This window comes from Momordica charantia (genome assembly GCF_013281855.1).
Source record: "Momordica charantia cultivar OHB3-1 chromosome 4 unlocalized genomic scaffold, Mcharantia_2.0 BLBB01000004.1, whole genome shotgun sequence".
NCBI classification, from domain to species: Eukaryota; Viridiplantae; Streptophyta; class Magnoliopsida; order Cucurbitales; family Cucurbitaceae; genus Momordica; species Momordica charantia.
Window position 1 is genome coordinate 11,662,311 of NW_028275162.1, and position 6,000 is coordinate 11,668,310.

General features: G+C 38.2%; 1 pseudogene; it reads right to left on the minus strand.

The window, feature by feature from the left end:
* Positions 1-5,556: 5,556 nt before the first annotated feature.
* Positions 5,557-5,657, minus strand: LOC148211808 (small nucleolar RNA R71; annotated as a pseudogene).
* Positions 5,658-6,000: the final 343 nt, after the last annotated feature.

The following is a 6,000-nucleotide window of genomic DNA, read 5'->3' on the forward strand; positions in this document are numbered from 1 at the left end:
ACGCTCTATTCTCACCCTTTTTACTCTTGATGGTGTTTGTTCGGTAGAATCGGGCTCCTCTTCGTTGGCCTACTCAAATGGCTCTTCTGCCCCTCTCTGCACTCTAGACCTTTTGGATTTTCTAGATGGACCAGCCTTGGCTTCTTTTTGGGCAGCCAAACGTGTTACAGCGGCTCGGGTCCTAGGACTAGAAATTGCGTCAAGCGCAATTTCTGCCACTTTTTTCTTCTTTTGTGTTTTCTTCACCACTTCGGCCAAGCTCACCTCCTCATCTGAAGTCTCTGTAGTAGCAACAAAGTTTGGGTCATAAACATTCAAACTCGACGAAGAAGGGGTCTTACCTTGTGAAGAAGAAGATGATGATTCCTTCATGGCCTCACTAGGGACATCCACAAGACCGGATATTCCTTCGTGCTCTTGTACAGGGGGCTCTTCATCATCTTGCTGAGATTCATGCACCGGAGTTCGTACTTTCACTTCATATTGAGAGATATCATCATTTTCTTCTTCCTCTTCAAACTCATCTCCATGTACTTCTAGGGGTAATTCTCCAAGATCTTCATCCTCTCCATCAACATTCAATTGTCCTTGTGCCGCCACACTGTTTCCATCATCCTCCAATGGGTCTTCTCCCCTTGCTTCATTCAACGCCACCAAAATTTTGGCAATTTTCCGTGTTGTCCTTTCCTGTTCTAAATCATAAAAACTAGGAGCTTTTTAGTCAAGATAGAATCTGGAAAAGATGGAGACAAAATACCTTGTAGAGTGGCTGGTGGAGTGTCATCCATGATTGCGCCAGGCGTAATTTGGCATTGAGTTTTGACTGTGGCTGAATCTGAATGCTCCAAGGGCTCCGTGTCGTGTTCTGAGTCCCCACTAACCTGTTCTTGACCTTCAACATGCACATCAACAGTAGTGGAAAGAGGAGGAGGGATAGATAGTCCTAAAGACTCGTAAACGGGGTTATCTTGAGAAAGATTCATCCTACGACGTATACTCATGCTATTTAACTCAAGTTGAATCTCCTCACTCACTTTCATTGAGTTTTCCATGAATTCTTGCCATTTTATGTTTAGTTCTTCAATTTTCGCATAAACCCTCTCATTCTCTTTATCCCTAATTTCGTTATTTTTACTGAACATCTCCGCTCTCTCTTGAAATCTAGCTATTTCTTCATCTAAAACAACACCTTTTTCCTCTAAAGATTGATTTTTTCGAAGATAGACTTTACTAACACCTCCTAATTTCTTCTCACTTGAACCTTCTTTATTAACCCTGGCATAATGAGATTCCATGCATATTGATTTTTTCAAAATTTGTATTACCTATGGATAAATTTATCCTAGGGTTCATTCTTATAGCTTCCTTATATTTACTTCTTTGTTCCATAGGATCAAAAACTAATTTTTCATCAGAAATCCTAGAAGGTTCAAGAGGAATCATACCCGGTTTAGTTCGTGGAGGCAACAACACTCTATTCTTTTCCTTCTCTTTGTCGTGCAGCTTGGAGGAAGATGAACCTTCCATGGTTCTTGAGTTTGCTTCACGATCGACAACGAAAATCCCTCCAATAAACCCTAAATGTGCTGAAAAAGAGAGAGATGAGAGAGACTTTGAGATTCTTTGAGATTTCTTGAGAAGATTTGAAAAAAAGTGAGAAAAATTTGGTAAAAATCACGAATGGGGTGTTTTCAAATCCTAGGGCTTTTTGTTTTATGTTTAAAACATATTAAAAACAAAATTGGGTTTAAAATTGGCCTCCTTTTGATTTAAAAACAACCTAAAGCCCATTTAAACATAGTCCACATAAAACCCATGAAAGCCCTAACCATAACTAAAAAAAAATTGATTTTGTCTCTTAAATTGCGTTTGGCGCAATTTTGACGAGGGTTGGATCTTGATCCTGCAAAATTCAACTGCAAAAACAAAAATTAGATTTAGAATCTACACAAAAAAGCCTTAAAGAAAATGTAAAAATTTCGCAAAAAGAAGACAAAAAATATTTTACAGAAAAATGCCCCCCAAACTGTCCGAGGGACTGTTTCCACTGTTTTCTCATGGGTCTTTCAGTATTAGAGAGGTTTTACGTACTCGCCATAATATTTCTTGACCCGATACCCATTTACCTTAATGATATTACATTTGTGACCCTTTAAATTCACCGCTCCATGTGGATAAACATGTTCAACTACGAATGGGCCCGACCATCTAGACTTAAGCTTACCTGGAAAAAATTTTAATCTAGAGTTAAAAAGCAAAACTAAGTTTCCAGATTCTCAATTCTTGTCCAGTATATTTTTATCATGCCACTTCTTAGTTTGTTCTTTGTACATCTTGGCATTCTCATAAGAAAACTGATGAAATTCATCCAACTTATGTAACTGGAGCAATCTCGCTTCACCTGTAGTCACATAATCAAAATTTAGTTTCCGCGTAGCCTAATATGCTCTATGTTCTAATTCTAACGGAACATGGCATGCTTTACCAAAAACAATGCAATATGGGGACATGCCTAATGGAGTTTTATAAGCAGTTCTATACACCCACAAAGCATCATCAAGTTTAATAGCCTAGTCCTTCCTATTTACATTCACAGACTTCTCTAAAATAGACTTTATTGCCCTATTTGATACCTCCGCTAGTCCATTAGTTTGTGGGTGATATGCATTAGCAATCTTATGGTGAATGTTATACTTTTTAAGCAAATTACTTACTGCCCTAATCAAAAAGTGCGTACCTTCATCACTAATCAAGCATCTAGGTGTACCATATCTAGTGAAAATAAACTTTTGCAAGAAGAGAGAAACTACCTTGGCATCATTAGTAGAGGTGGCTAAAGCCTCAACCCATTTCGAGACATAATCAACAGCCAAGAGAATGTAATTCTTACTGTATGAAAGTGGAAACGGACCCATGAAGTCAATGCCCCAAACATCGAAAAGTTCAACTTCCAGTATTGGGTTTAAGGGCATCTCATGCTTTCTTGTCAAGTTACCTGATCTTTGACAGTGGTCACATCCTTGAGTGAATATATGAGCATCTCGAAATAGAGACGACAAAAAGAAACCACTTTGGAGGACCTTTGCTGCAGTCTTACGTCCAACAAAATGCCCACCATATGGTGATTTGTGGCATGCCTCTAGAATCTCCTTCTGTTCATGCTCAACAACACACACATACGAAGAATATTGTCAAGTCATAGTTGATTACGCTTGTTTACATGCGTAAAAAGAAGGTTTTAGATGCTGTTTTTACTATGTTTTAACTTTGTTTCGGACTTTTTCTCGGTCGTTTGAGTTCCAATTTCTGCAAAATTCATATATGATAGTTTGTGGTTGGCTTATATTGTATTTATGACATTTCAGGACTATTTGGGAGTGCAAATTAATCAAAATAAGCAAAAAGACGGAAAAACCTTCATTGGAGGTGCCAGACGCCTGGTAGGCTGCAGAAATCCTGGTTTTCTTCCAACTTTGCCCTTAATGAAACGCGTCTTCCAATGCATTTTGGTGGTTCCAACCGATGCATACGTGTAGAAGAAGTGTTCCACTATCTGTTTGAGCATGATTTGGTTAGTCAAAGGAGTTGGAAATGGGTGATCCACCAGCGTTTTAGGACCTACCTAACCAATTTTGCACAACTATAAATTCCAGCAGCTTCTCCACCAAATTCATCAAGCCTTGCTTCCTTCTCTTGATCATTCTTAGTGTTTCTTTGTTGCTTTCTAAGTACTTTTGGGTTGCTTTCATTAGTTGCTTTTAGTTTTTAAATCCCGAGCACTTTACATTCCTTTATTGAGCTTTGTTTCGTTTCCGTTGTTACTTAGTTATTTTCTACCTATTCAAATTTATAAAAATCCAACACTTAGCTTATCTTTACTTTGCCTTTACTTTATTTTTAGTTAAGAGAATTGTGTTTTTGGAGGAAAGAGCACGTGACACTCCCCCTTGATTGAAAGAGAAGGGCGAAGCTCTCAATCCCGAGCAAAACTCTCCGTTAGTTAACTTTTGTTTTTCACACATGCATTTCAATTTCAACCATTTTACTTGCTGTATTTTCTTCAATATGTCTTTCTAAATTCCCGTCTCTAGCCCGGTTATGAATAGTTAGCCTTTTATTTCTAAAAAGGGTTATTGCTAAGAAGTAGTGTTTTTGCTTTCCACTCATTGCTCAACATGTTTTCCCAAAAAGTTTGGATTTAGAGAAGGCCACTGTAAGTCTGAACAAGTTAATACTGAAAATGTTGCTTATTTGCATTGTTGAGTGGTTAACCGAGGAGAGGAGCGCCTTAGACATAAGGGTTCCGGTTAAGTAGCCTAGACATAGGACCTTAACCCGAGGTTGCGACTATTTCCATCCTAAAACTAAGATATCTCTCATAATAGACATATTAGGGAATGTCTTAGGACTTTGAACTTGCTTAGACAGATGTCAAGTGAAAAGCGTAGTCGTTGGTTCCTAAAGTAAAATGCATATCGTCCTTAGCGTATCCTTGACTCTTTGTTGGCTAATATGAAGTAATTCGGGCTAGGTTTTACCATTATAAGACCAAATCCCAAATCCAAAACCATTTTTTGTGACCACTTCCCATTTTACAAGAATCACTCATTTCAACGTTCACTATTCATTAAAACTTTAGAGTTTGGAAATTATTTAGAAGTCCTTCAGGATCGATACTTGGATACTCCATCCATTTTATATTACTCTGACAGGTGTGCGCTTGCATCTATAGAATTGTTACCACGCTTAGTGCGTGCGTTCAGCATAACCTCAGAAAAGTTTTTGGCGCCGTTGTCGATGACTTCAGTTTTAAAATTATTTTCAAGTTCTTTTAGTTTTTATTTTTGTGAATTGTTGTTGGGTGTAATTTCCATCCACCGTTTTTGGTCATTTATCTCACAAGGGTAAGTTAAAGTGCATGAGCACAAGATCTTTTCTTCTACCCCTTGACCCTGAGATTGAGCGGACCCTTCGAAAAACTCGAAAGGAGCAAAGACTTCGAAAACAACTACAAAAGGAAAAAGAGGGAGAAGGTGAAATTAGTCCTGAAAGTGAGGTAGAGAGTACGAGCACATCAATGGCAGATATTCCACCTCGTGATCCGGTTGATCCACATGCTGTTAACGGTAATATGAGGGATCACGCAAGAAATAATGAATTCAACCATATCCAGATGGCGGACAAAGAGACGTGGCAATGCGAGAATATGCCGCCACGGCTTTTCAGAACTTTGACTCAGGGATAGTCAACCCTATTCCAGCCAACGCAAACTTTGAGCTTAAACCAATGATGTTCCAAATGTTGCAAACAATTGGACATTTTGGAGGGCAGGAACATGAGGATCCACATGATCATCTGAAATCATTCATTCAAATTTCAAATGCATTTCGATTACCTGGTATAACAGACGATGCTCTTAGACTAACACTTTTTCCATTTTCTTTGAAGGACCAAGCTAGAGCATGGCTCAATGCATTTCCACCGGGATCCATCACCACATGGGGGTCATTAGTGGAGAAGTTCTTAACAAAATTCTTCCCACCTACTCGCCACGCTGATATCAGAGAGGAGATCATCTTCTTTAGACAGTATGATCGTGAACCTGTTCACGAGGCGTGGGAAAGATTTAAAGAACTAATCAGGAAATGTCCTGTAACGCCCCGCGTTCTCTGACTCGTTTATTTTCAGAGATAAATAGTGCCTTGGATCTTTCCCTAAGTTGATAACTTTAATTCTTGGATCTTTTAACTTCGAAATTCTAATTTTCGGCTAAATTAGAATTAAGTTTATTTTCATTGCATTAAGATAATTTAAGTTCTCGACCTGTGTAGGAGATTTTTAGTTAAATCTTAAATTCATGGTTTTTTTTTGGGACTCTTAATTTCTACTTTTCTTTGAATTATTATTCATAGGTTTTATATTTCTAAAGCATAATTATTGGGCTTTTGTTTTTGACCATTGTAGTTTTAGTTGGGCCTCATTTAAGATTTGGGAATTGGG